A 14,623-nucleotide genomic window follows, 5' to 3' on the forward strand; every position below is an offset into this window, starting at 1 on the left:
TAATGTAAATAATATCGATATATGTAACATTTATTTATTTTATGTTTCTGTAGGAGGATGGTATAATCCGAGCCAGAAGAAACATCTTTCTCTCATCTAAGCGTTTGCCGCTATTGAGGGTCGGAGCCCAAGGTCAGCTTTTCTACATTCACTTCAAGTCTCCACTTCGTACGATCGTCGGAAAATAAGGTTTTAGTAAACTTGATGTGATTTTAAAGATCTATCTATAAGATCTAGGAGGTAATGATTCATTACAGAAATCACGGACGCACAGCCAGACAGAACCGGCTACGGAACCCTAAAAATAATGGATGTATGTGTGTACATACTCGTATATACCAAAAGCAATTAACACATATTCTAGTCCCTTATTACACGCTTATCACTTTTTAATAGTCCAATAAAACGCTGTATGTAAAGTATTCAAATTAGCGTCTTATACGTCAACACTTTCCCCAATTTCCGTTTTACAACGTCGTACGATGTAATTAATACTGTAATCTACCTTCAACTTTATGTTCCTAAAGCTACCTTCCCCTAAGGTATTAATATTTTCCTAAAATCGTTGTGAAATCAGCTGGTAAAGTTATTCTTCTTTCGTTTCGAGCAAATTATTCCTATCACTGGTGTCAAATTCTAGGCATCTGACTGACACCTGACACCTAATGGCAAGTAGTCGCATACAAACTAGTGAAGTTAAACTGTCAACTAGTGTGCAGGTTTCCTCACTTTGTTTTTTTTTTTCACCTGAAGCAAGTGGTGGTGTACGAAAACTGCTACAATAGGTACATTACATGAAATGTAGGTAATGTTATGAATAACTGTTACTAAAACAATCCGTGGTTTATTGTTGTGACTTTAAGGTCGACTTTTGTAGGAGAGTAAGACTTTGAGCGAGTCTTTAGCTATATCCTTATTAGACAAGATATTCTTAGATTTTAACGAAAAATACTAGTTTTTCGTTTTAGATTTTAACGAAAAAGACTTCAGTTTTTCGTTAAAATCTAAGAATATCTAGTCTAATTCGGATATAGCTAAAGACTCAAAGTCTTACTCTCCTACAAAAATCGACCTTAAAGTCACAACTATAAACCACGGAGTAATAACACACGGAGTGTACAACTGCGATTAAAGATAGATAATAAAAATCTAGACAATTCAATGGTTTGACAGTGTACGATAGAAATCTTTTTACGATTAGCAAACTCAACAAAATTAGCTCCGAGGCTCCGAACTGATTCAAAAGACGAATAGACCAAATTTAGCCTGCGGGAGAATCAATAAATTCCGTTTAGTAAGCTCCGTTTTATTAAGTCGTCTCATCGTGCATTGCTTTTACATTCGTCGGATTTTAATTTGCTTTGGGATTTCGTATTGGGTCTTGTAATTATTGGTCGTTAGGACTCAATATAGGTTGCTTTGTGATTTTCACAAATGCAAAGACGAAAAAGAATATATCCTAAATTGCTTCAACGTATATTTGACCTACCGTACGTATCTATTTTTATAGGATTTGCTCAAAAAGTCTGATAGTCTTATGGCGCTTTATAAACTAAGTAGTAAGATGGTTTTACTGCGCATAAAAACGTAAGTAATCCATAAAAACATAAAAACTACTGGGCCGATTTTGATGAAATTTGGCACATAGATAGACAAAATCTTCTGAAATAACTTAGGCTACTTCTTTTTATTATATGGCTAGTTTCAATTAATTACGCGGGTAACACCGCGGAAAGTAGCTAGTATCGAAATAAATAAGATAAATGAAAAGGTCTGGTTAAAGAAAGACCCTAAAAAACCTATCATGCTAGATATCCCCAAACTTGGCAGTGTTCCAAATCGCCACACTTTCATTTCGCTCACATTAGTTATGAAAAAAAATTTCAACTAAAGTATATTTTGATTCTGTTCGTTTGTTGATCTATGCATAAATAAAGCCATAAATTATTTGCCCGATTCTGTTTCGTAATGAAAACACGTAGCTATTTTAGTTGGCCTTTATTACATTTAAATTTCATTTGTTTTTCTGAGTATGTACATTTTAAATTTTATAAATGGTAATGTATTATTAACATTGAATGACTATTTTGTTATGAATAGAATTTACTCTTACCTATATATTATCTTTATTCTACATTATTAAAATAACATTTTCATGAAATGTTGTCTACAATAAACTAACCCAGAAGATATATTATGCACGTTTTGTATTTAATAAAATGGCATTTGAATGACACTAAAGTAACCAAATAAACAGTTTTTCTTTCGTTCTTTCCCTAATTACATTTAATATAATGATGAATATATCTAAATTCAATAGACGGAATAAAAAGTACATTGATGCGGATTTGGTGGATCTTAATCAAATTTAAAATTAATCTTTCAGATGAAAAGCCCGAGGGTTGGCTCCGAAATGGAGACGTTTCGAGAATGTCCATAATGGGAAAAGGACATTTCTTCAACTTTATTCAGGAGAAAACTAATTTATTTGTATTTCGACTACATTAATTTATTAACAACAAGCAATAGGACAAAAATACAGAGGTATGTTATATAATAAGATCCGTAATTTGTTACCAAAAATTATTGACCTAATATTTATTGAGATTGTTAAGTTTTTATGCATGTTCCTATCTAGTTTTACAAAACACATTTTGAGACAGGTTGCACTCAGTTTCCAAGTGCTGCCTTGGTCGCCTCATAAGATATGGAGTGTAGTGTTGACTCTAGGGCGGAACCACAAGCTGTCCTTCGTGGCCCTTAACGTGGCGTTACCCTGTATTTAATTTTATATGTAATTACAAAGCCCTATATTTATAATTAACACCCCGTAATTTCACTTTTACTTATCTTTTACTTTATTAAATAAAGCAATCCCATTTGGTAAGCCGTTAACACTTATCTGGAATATTTAATGAACAATAACGAGGGACTTAATGCTCAGCACTCGGTTCTTATCCGCGAGTTCCACGGGCTGGCCGTAATCCCCTCAGAAAGATTAGTGAAAGTAATGAATGATGATCGATCGGATAATGTCCCTTTTGAGATAAAAAGGTAACTACATGATAGATACCTCTTTTTCCGGTCGAGTCGGAATGGTTCTTTCTCATCTGAGCGCCCTCCCGCTGAGCGTCGGAGCCCATGGTCCGCTTTCCTACTTTTTTGTCTATACTTCGCACGGCCGTCGGCATCTCTAATTATCAGGCCATTGACATGCATTGCATGCATCGATTCGAAATGGCTATTTTTTGAAAATAAATTAATGTCTAGATACTATTCCAAGCAACGCTCTAATATGGGCTTATTTTAAGGAAAATCATGAGGTCTTTCAAAACCTGATTTCATAATATTTTTGAAATTCTGTCAGTCATATTATTAAAGTATTTTTAGAAAAAATATAGCTGAATTATTCTTATAATAGACGGGAAAAATATATTTTCACAAATTGACGTCAACAATGATTGCCCTTGACGCTTTAGCCAATAGAACTACCAAAATCATTACAGTAGTAGGTAATGCAGATTGATAAAGGGCTTAGGAATCATAGTCCCCGTGTTTAGGCATTCCGCCCTCACCTGACAAATATATATCGCGGCAAACATCCCTTATCCCGGCTGTACATCGTCGAGGAACTGTGTCACCGACATGCGAGAATCGCGTGTTGTGTTGCCAGTTTGCTTTCTTCACAACCACTGGATCGTCCCTAATGAAACGATTTTTTATAGTTTTTGATTTCCACCGGAATTTTTACAAGGTAATGCAACTTTTGACTTCCTTTAATTTTTGTATTTTAAAAATAATAGTTATTCTCGTATCTATTTCGCAGAGGTACAAATTTCCACTAAGTGCGGTCTTTACAAAGTTACTCGTTTTCTATAAAAAACGTTGTTATCGGTAGGCCGCGGTGTTTGAAAATTATATTGAGATAGAAGATAGAAGACACGTTTACAAAATTTGTATAAATTCCAAAGTGTAAGCAAAAGGTTTCCTGTTTCGCAGTGGAGCAAAGAAGAGTCCACCATAGCAACTTATCGTCGGCTTAGCGAGGCAGCTATCGGCGACGCTGATAAATATACGGCGATAACGCGCGTGTGGAACAGCCCTAATGTACGCGACGTACACGAAAACCAGCGAGGGTTGTTTTACGTCACAAAATTAAGCGAATATTTGAGCGCAGTAACCAAGATGCAGAAATTACCATTTAAAAATTATACTAATGTCAAAAAATCTAACGTCTAAACTAAAAGACTTTTCCTAAGAACTACATATTAATAACCTCTGTTAGCATGAATATCTCCAATACATTGGAGTTTCCGGGTTCGATCCTCGGTCAAGGTAAGGCAGAAAATGATATTTTCATGTTTAACCTGGATAAATATGGTATCGTTGAGTTAGTATCCCATATGTCTCGAACTTCTTCATAGTCGTATTCCTCATGGCTCAGGGTCATGGTCATTACGTGGAATGAAACAACTTTCATGTCAGTATTGATGGAGTGGTTAGCCATTGCCTCCTTCATTTTACACACTAATTATAATCAGCCAATGCGTGCATGTTTCCACACAAGGTTTTCCTTCACCGAAAAACTACTCTAAATGAGTCAGATTGGTATACAAACTCATGTGGTACATGTGGTCCTGATGAGTAGGATTCGTACCTGGGACCTTTCGATCCACAGGCTTAAACAGCTTCAAACCGCCTCTATTTGGGTTATGGAAATCTGTGCAAAGATAAAATGAAATTTGAATATTACGGAAACCGATTTTTCCTTTTCTTGTCGTGGATGACATAACATTTTCCTTTGACGTCTTCCTTCACAGACGATTGTACCTGGTAATAAAAATAAAAGGGCACAAAAATACATCACCGTAGTAATTTTTCAAGAAATATTTCTAGAGGAGAATGGTTAAATCTCGAGGTTCACGGTACAGCGGTGTATTGTCGCCGTCGACGGCACATTTGTTATTCCATTATGACCCTTATTTAATACCGCTGTGATAAATATGCTCGCTTCCGTGGCTCGGATTAAAATAACCAATGAGAAAGAGTTAGGCATCCAAATTACTGTGGTGATGGATGAACAACATAATTTTTCATAACTTGTTATGAATTTGCGCCCTCGGGCAATCATAGTTATAGTATAGTAGGTAAGTGTTAGCTAGCATAGTATAGTTAGATAGCATGAGCGTATATTAACAGGTGATGATTAGTATATATTTTTAGCTTTCACGGGCTCACCGTACTTGGTTTCACCCTTTGTACAGTATGCACATGCAGTTTGCATGAATTTTAATTTCATACAATCGTGCTACGTACGTGCTGCATATGCACCTGGTGTATACGGACCTTACATCAGAATTTACATTGTATACCTAACCAATGACACAAAAGAATATGAAATATAGGTGTATGTGAATGATTATGATTACGATGACATCACGAATAAAAACATTTATTTCGAACACTCATAGATCCACATATACGAAATACACTTTCAAATTGCCGTTGGTATACTCGTATATTTACTTCTGAAAATGGTCCATAAGTCGCGTTGCCTTCTTGGGTTGCCGTGGTGTGTTTGTCGTTCACCTGACACCGTAGACCACAAAAATTTCAGTCAATGGTTTTACAATTTGATCCCATCAGCCGTGTCATTCTCGGTTTCTCATTTCCCGATGTCATTTATTTATTTTGGCTAACCGCAATTTGTTCGAACGAAATTGGTTCGTTTGACATTTCAAATAATACTTTGATAGGCAATTAAAAATAGCAAACGAGCGTTGGAATTTTTATTAAGCTACTTAATACTGCAATCATTATCAGCTGAGGAGTTCTAAATAGAAAATAATTCTTTTGTTTCGACAAATTATATTTCATATTAAACGTGTTATTAGAAGACATAGTTACGAACTTATGTTTAAATTTAAATATATTTTTAGTAAGATTTTATAATAAATCGTACAGCATTCCATCGCTCACCTAGGCCATCGGGTAAATGGTAAGGTCGTCCCCAATAAATAAACAGTGGAAAAATTATGGCTTGCGGGATCACTCCCAGAAATAGAATTCTTTTTATGGCGACAGTGGTCACCATTCAAATGCAATTTAGCTAATGTAATTGTTGAATGGTGGTTTCACATTCTTGGTCGTATTAATTAATTTTCTTATTTTATTAGGTGACATTAAAAAGTTTAAGCATAATGTAGTACATACTATGTATATGTATGGGTTATGATCCATACTCCTTTTCCATCCATAGCCTGTGCCCCAGCATTGGGGACATTTAAATGGCTCTTGATGATGGGGTGGTATTTTAAAATAATTTAATTATTTATATTAATCTACGTATACAACGTAACATAACATACATACATAACAGCGTAAATATAAAACTTACAAAAAGGAAAAACTTACAAACTTATAAATAAAAATATAGAAACGTTTGTACTCACGTTTCTATATTTTTATTTATTACATTAAAGTTTCTGACATGTTGTAATTTTTTTCTAATTACGTTAATTTATTTATAAGTATACTTTTACATGTAATTCATAAAGTAACGTGTATATGTATAGTGTACAATACGAATATTCTAATCAGTTTTAGCGGTAATCATTTCAATATTATATAGAATAATTCCATTAAACCACGCCACGCCACGATTCATCCACCTACCTGCAATTCCGTCTAAAATTATAATTTACGGTATCCCATTTCATGAGATTTGACGTCTCAGTATGCATACGAACTGTCTAGGCAATAAGCGTGATGCGATGACTAGAGGAAATCCTGTCTAGGCTTTAATTAATGAATAAACTTCATAGAAGAGGACATAACATCCTATTCCTTGAGATTTAGCCACGTGAATCACAAGTATATTCATGGGACGACATGGATATATAGGTCGTATATATGTTGTCTATTAGTTATTAGGGTATTTATCGAACAACAACACATCCAAAAAAGGATATTTTTCCAAATGATTGAAAATATATGTGGGACCTTATATAATAGCGAAATGAGTAAGTATTTAAATAACTTATGTAAGTTAATCTGTAATCAGGTTAATAGAAAACTAAAGACGTACATTCACATATTCTTGAAACACCCCCATGAAAATAGATGAAGAAGATTTGTATGTCAATAATGCTTCGAATAAATCTCAGATTTGAGGAAGTTGAGATTTAAGGCGCAAAGGCTGATTATTTTGATAATTATAATAATCTCACAACATCCCCACTCCTCTACTTCGTTAGTATACACATAATTTATGAATAAACAACCATGTTCATTAATACATAACCTCTGACTTTAAAATTATCAAATTTGTTATATTTCTTTTTATTAAACAAATGGCAATGTCAATAAAAATTTAAATTGTTTTTTTTTGGCACAGTTTTTTAATGTCATCTTGCAATCTTATATCCGAGCAGTTAAACGTTGAGAGTTTAAATGTTTCGCACCATTTATTATTGTTATAATAATGTATTTTAAGGAGAACGTCGGAAAAAGATGTAAAATATTTACTTGATCAGAACGACAAGTATGACAATAATTTGATTTGGTCTGGTTGTGAATTGTAGCAATCAACGAATTCACAGACATCGGGACAAATGAATTTAATTTTAAGCTTAAAAATACATATAACCATATTTTCAATACTCAAAATTCAGATGTTACGTAAAAGGAAATTAATTTATCCTAGTCATTCGCATTTTTGCCTATGCAAAAATACGCAAATTAACCAAAAGAGATATTTGAAAATTAAATTTCAATTCAAGGAGATGGTAAATTATACTCATAATTACTTCTATCAACATTTCAAAGTTAACATAATACTTCGTGTAATTAAATTACCGCGCGTGAATTCACTCTAGAAATTTCAGGAGCTATTAACATATTGAAAACTGGGATTTGTTTAGACTGACAAGATTTATATATTTTATTTTGGTTTCTAGAATAACAATGGTCGACCCAACTAATTGAAAACTATAACTAAAGATCACATAAACTTAAGTCTATAATTTGTCTACCTAAACAGCTATTCGGGTAAAACCCACAAATGTCTTCCATGAAACACGAGCAAACTTCGATCGAATGAAATGTCAGGCTTCTTAACTGGGTACGTAATAGGTAAATTTTTTAGACTTCCATTTAAGGAGCAAGTATTATTTAGGTAGACCTTGCGAAGTGAAGAATAACGAGTAGAATACCTAACCTTGGGCTCCAATGCTATATGGTTGTAGAAGTAACTGGGAAAGCGTTCACAAGCGAATGATAGACACTACAATCATTTTTGACAACGTTTGTCGTTTAAAAATTCTCTAACATTTTGTAATTCATGTCTCACAATAAGGTATAAATAAACATTTAATGAACTTAAAATAAAATATAATTAAAATAAAAACTAAAACCGAATTATGTTAAATTAAACTTACCTAAAAATCAGCACTAATTTCAACAATTAAAATTAAAACTATGTGTACTAATTAAAATTAAAAGTATGTATAAATAAATACATTTAATTTAACTTTTGACGTAAAACTTATTTGCTGGAATGTAGTGCAATAAATATCTCGATCGAATTATGTTTACGACGTACTTGTCGGCTTAAACAAAGTTTATACATAAACAACGCGGATTAGCCTTAGGTATTTCAATTGGTTTATCTAAAAACAAGTCTACTAGTGCTAAGGACTAGTTCAGATCTATGTACCGCAGCTCAATTCTATAGTTCTAACGTAAAGTTTGAGCCATGCCGGGAGTAAAGCAAGTTACAACACAATTTATCTTAGAACGGGGTAACTTGAAAGCGACATTCGAAGATTTATTTCAAACTAACTGTTGTGTAAACCGATGAAGTTTCGTGTGAATTCCATATTTTCTACTAATGCAATTATGAAACCCAAACAACAAACATCTATCTTTGTAGGGACCAAATTCGAATATGTTTTGAATCACTAGTGCTTTTCAATCACCTCGCTCACCTAGTTCATTGATGATAGTTCATATCTTGTTCACTACAGTTTTCACTGTGTTAGGTGTCAGACCTATTGACTTCCCAGTGGCGAATTCAATCATCAAACGTCAAGTTATTATTTAACTTAGTTGATTACTTTGAAATGTTTATATTATTTAACTAAGCACGTTTTATTGAGGTTTAGAATTGTCAATAGTTCAACGAAGGTTGACGAGGTATAAAACGAGCGTGCCGACGGGCCACGCGTCTTCAAGACGAACAAACAATAATAATATAAAATTGTGTGTATGAATTAATTGAACTATTGACAATTTTAAGCCTCATTAAAACCTGTTTAGTGTGTTTAAAATAATTTAAACCTTTCAAAGTAATCAACTAAGTTCAATAAGAACTTGATGTTTTTCAATAGCCGTGCAATTGTAGAATATGGACGCGCCGATATTATAATATTGTATTGATGAAGAGTTTGTATGTAGATTTCCTAAATTATTTTACCGGCCGAAAGCTACAATATTCCTGAGTGACTTTTATCTCGATATTTCTATCTCGTCTACGTATACGTCAGATTGAAAGTCACTATTTGATTTGTTGAAAATGAAAATTATTTATGTTACAAAGTAATCAAATAATTTTAACAAAATTAATAATTTAACAACTAAATATTTATTAAAACGTTGAGTATACTTCACATCAAGGATTTTCCATACTTTTCGAGTCGATATTGTACTTCAAACTTTACTACAAAATAACGTTTTCTCTCGAAAATATTTTAGGATCTAAAATGATGTTTTAGTGAAAAAGTTAAGGACTCGTAAAAACACGTGGCCCATCTGACATGAACAGCGAGAAGATATCATTGCAAGTGCCTATCTTGTATAACATTAATAGCACCTCTCTTTTATCTCCTCATGTTTCTGTTGTGTTCAGGGCTGTGAAGCCGCGAAGCCCGGGATTAACGTAAAAAAAAACCTTAAAATGTTGAGATTCGGCTGTGATTTTACAACCGGCCGCCAGCTGGACGTCAACCCTCCTTAGAAACGCTATTGTTGCCTATCAGCTTCCTAAGTTATGTGTCTCATACTCGACTCGAGGTTATGGAGGATACTATTCAAGGGCAGAACCACACGTCAGAAATAACACAATTTATGTCATAATCGTCGCTATTGTCGCCGCATAGAAATCCATGAAAGATAACTTGATGTTCGATGATGATTAACTGTACATAGGTAATAAAAAATAGTAGACAGAACAAAAAACACATTAAAGTAAAACAAAATATACAACTTTATTGTTAGCTACCTCCAAAGTACTGACAAGATAATACTTATTTCATCCCTTTTTCGTGGGGGTTCACCAAAAGATCATTACTCCTAAGGCAGGCAGGTAATAACAATTCGGTACGCAGTATCATCCTCAGTCGAAATCGAGTGAAACCAGAACTCTCTCGATTCCAAATAAAAAAGGGTAAATGTACTTTATAGCAGCTAACTGGATGTTACGAGAGAGTAATACGATTCGAATGAATGTCGAAAATGTTTAACGAATAATGGTGTCTAGACTGAGCAAATTGATTCTCAATTTCGAAGGAGGTTATGAGAATACTCGCGTGTTATAAATGCGGATAGATATATGTATAATTTTCACTGAAAGTACGTGGTTTGTATGCTTGTCTGTCTGCGCCTTAATGATTATTTTAGGCAAAGGATCGCGGTGCAGATGACTGTGATGTGTTTGCGACGGCACGACGAATATTAATCATCGCAAGTCAGCGATGTCGGTGCTAAAGTGGAGACCATGAATTGAAAATGTCCAATAAGAAGACAATAGGAAGTAAGGATTGATATAAAAAATAAGGAAATTGTAGGAATTTAAGGAGACACACCAAAATTCGACTAAGCAAGAATGAAAAGGAGAAGATTTTAGGTAATGTATTTTTCTCTTCTCTCATCTTCTCCATATCACACGGCAAAAAATAAAAGAATTTATAAGTGTGAGTGCTTGATTTTCAGATATTTTTATGCTATAAGTATCAAAATAGAAATCAAAGTAACCACCCTTTTTAGAAACATTTTCGCTCCTAATACAATATCGCCAGTAACACCCACGGTGCAGGACATTCATGAGGCCCTGATTGATCGCCAGTCAGCGAGGAAACTTGCTCATTCGTCACTCAACTACGTTACTTATTTATCCCGTGTGAGAAAACAGACAGTTTTTCTTTATAATAGATATTCAAGTGACATTATTTGGCTTATGCTGATGCTATAAACTAGTTTGAGTTTTATTTGCAAAATATTACATATGCCTATATGTAATTTTTTGTCTTTTGATATTAGGAAGTTGTGAATTTTTACTGGTACGAATCAACAAATGCTGAATTTATTTATTTTTAAGAAAATCAATGCTATTCATATTAATTACTAGCGGCTATAATATTATGTCAGTGAAAAGTTCGATATTTTTTGAGTTTAACGCGTTCATACAGACAGACACGACACGGACTTATTTTTATAATATGTAAGGATTATTGTACTGTGCAATAAAGATTTCATTCATTTCTTCAAATTTTAATGTGCATAAAATACATGCGCCTAAAACAGTGTAAAATAGTAATAAAATTTTTGTTACTTCCTTTATGATCGCAAAAACATACTGAGATCTTAAATGTAACATCATAAAGTGTGAGTACTCATAAAGCTGAAGGTACCTACATGATTGTGAAATATACTGCCTTATCCACACATAGTTGATACAAATTATGTGTCCCCAACAAATTGTACCGAGATCGTTGCACGTTTTATACTCGTCCCATATTTTTAGGTTATATTGCGCTTGCCCTACATTTTAGAGAGGGGTTTAGGCGATGCGATCTGCAGTATAATTTTAACGCGGGTCGTTATATGAAATAACATGATTGCTCGTTTATGGACCGGGTATGTGTAATGAAAATTTTATGGTGGCAAATTTGCACGAACCGTCAATTGATTGTTTAAAAGGGTATTAGAGATAAATGTTTACTGTGTACGACCAAACGATACCTGAGCAAGAATTCTAAGTATACTATTATTATAAAGAGGTAAGCGTTTGTGAGTTTGTTAGTTTGTATATTTGAGGCGGGTAAGATCTGAAAATTATTTTATTTTATTATTCAAAAATTATTTCACCATTGTAAAGTTAAATTATCCACGATTGCTTTAGGCTATACTATTTATCTCAAAATTCCCACAAGAGCGAAGACTCGGGCGACATTTAGTATTATATATTCTGAGGCAAATTTTGTTGTATTTTATATTCAATTTTTAAACGGCAAACGTCATTTTTTGTTATAATATCTATTCTAAAATTATAACTTCGAGAATCTCAAATTATCTATTAAACTTTTGATAAAATTCGTAATGCTTATTTAAAGACCAAAGTTTTTCAACTCTGGTCTGATCATAAGCCTTCCTACCCTTCCCTCAGATATGAGGAATAGTGAGTGAAAGTCTTGTCATGTCAAGCACACCTGATACATTTTGTCGCGGGTGTAGCTAATGGAAATAGATAGTTAAAACCAAATTATTCACACAATAATTACTTGTCCTATCTGAAACTATATCTGCGGTAAGTTAGTCCTCAAATATAATAACAAAAATAGACAAAAATGCTTGGAAATTTCAAAGGAACAAATTGAAAACGTCAAGTCGTATTACATGTCATTGCGGAGAAAGTGCTTAATAGCGATATTTTGTGTTTGCGACAGCACGAATATTAATCATCGCAAGTCAGCGAATTCGGTGTCTTTTGGTGGCATTCCGTTTCAAGTCTAAATGAAAACTGTCCGGAACACTTCTCCAGTTTTGACAACATCGCATTTCCGATTTCCTTTCACTGAACACTGAATTTGAGTGAAAACAAAATTTGAATTGGTTTGCAATTTAAACACGACACGAATAAACCAAAGACAAATATAAGACGTAATCTACTTAATTAGCGCTGTGGATAGTTTTGATTTAACAAAACATTAGTTTTAATAAATTGATAAAGGTCTTGAGTTTCTTGGTCCTGGTTGTCATAAAATGCATTCATTTTAGTATTTTTTTTTCTCGATTATACATTTTTTCTTTGTTTGTATATCTCAGATTTTATACCATAGATTTGCCAAGTGTGAGTGATGTGACTTTCGAATTTTACGGAATCACAAAGCCGTGCATCGTTTGTCAGTCATTGACGGGAGAGTTTTAAATTAATTATAATTGTAATGATAACGTATGAGTTCATATGTGTTACCTGATAGACTATGTCTGAAAGGAAACTCAAATACTTGCAATGTAGATCTACATACCTACTTAATAATAGGCTATCTGACACTCGAACGTGTTAAACAGTTCAATGGGAAATGGTGCTCCGCTCCTTACAATAGACGCTGTTTAGTCGTACTAGACGTGACTTTAAAACATTAAATATTTTAATTTCATTCATCATAATCTATTTTTGTAATAATTTATATATTGTGTAGCAGTCGAAAGCCTTAAATTTTTCCATTGCGAAAATAATGAATAAATTTAGATTTATATGTACTTAGATAATTGCAGACTTTTTGTATGTTTAATAAAACAAAACAATAGATTAGAAGTGATTTTTATTTTATTTTAGAATATAAAGAGCTCTTCTAGACGACGTTGTTGCTCTGTGTGCTCTCGGACATCGTGTGTCTGGTAATTGATGACACGTAATAATTCATCGTTTGTGTGGAGTCTCACGCTTATGCGATATGGAAGCGCCGTGCTCGGGAGAGTACACAATGGAGACATTGTTATATTTAAACTAAAATTGTCTTATATTTTAAAGGTGGTGGGGTTTTTGTGGTTTTTAGTATATATATTATACTAATTTCTGAGCAGTTTAGGTTGTGGTAGAAATATAATCTGAAGGCAAATCGTAAAGAATTAAAAGATTGAATTCCATTAAACATTTCCATTCCATTATCCCAAAACAAAAATAACCAGTCTGGAGGCAAATGACTGAGAAAATAATATTTTAATAATCTGATATTTTCTCTAACTGTTCAAAATAAGAACGATTGTTTTCAGTAAACTTTGCTGATTAAACTTTGCGACATAATTAACGAATTTCTTGGGGGCCGGTACTAAAAATAAACGCAAGTTAAGTAAGCAGAAATAAAGCAATAAATGAGTAATTACGTCACTGCCCCGATAGCATTTCTATGTTTTCGTTTAAATAAATATTAAGCAAACATTTTTATTGAAAGTATTTAACTGGAAATCATTGTTCCTAATATTTATAACTTAAACAATAACTTTTTAAACTTCGTTACATTTGACTAAACGGGTAGGAAATTTCACTAATGTATTTAAGAAATTTAATCTAGATGGAAATAGCTACAAACATAGATACGTGGAAAGAGAGTGGAGAGGCTTTTGCCCAGCAGTGGGACATGTTGCATTTATTCAAAAAAATCTACGTATTTACGAAATAAATGATTTAGATGAATAACTATTAAGTACCTACTATACATACGTACTTACATAGGTGGTATTCGTATTTTACATAACAAATTATATCATATAGAGGAGTTCGTCATGTAACAAATTAAACGTGTAAATTATTAAACGACAGGTATTAAATGCGCAATACCTTTTT

Source organism: Plodia interpunctella, chromosome 13 (assembly GCF_027563975.2).
Source record: "Plodia interpunctella isolate USDA-ARS_2022_Savannah chromosome 13, ilPloInte3.2, whole genome shotgun sequence".
Taxonomy (NCBI): Eukaryota; Metazoa; Arthropoda; class Insecta; order Lepidoptera; family Pyralidae; genus Plodia; species Plodia interpunctella.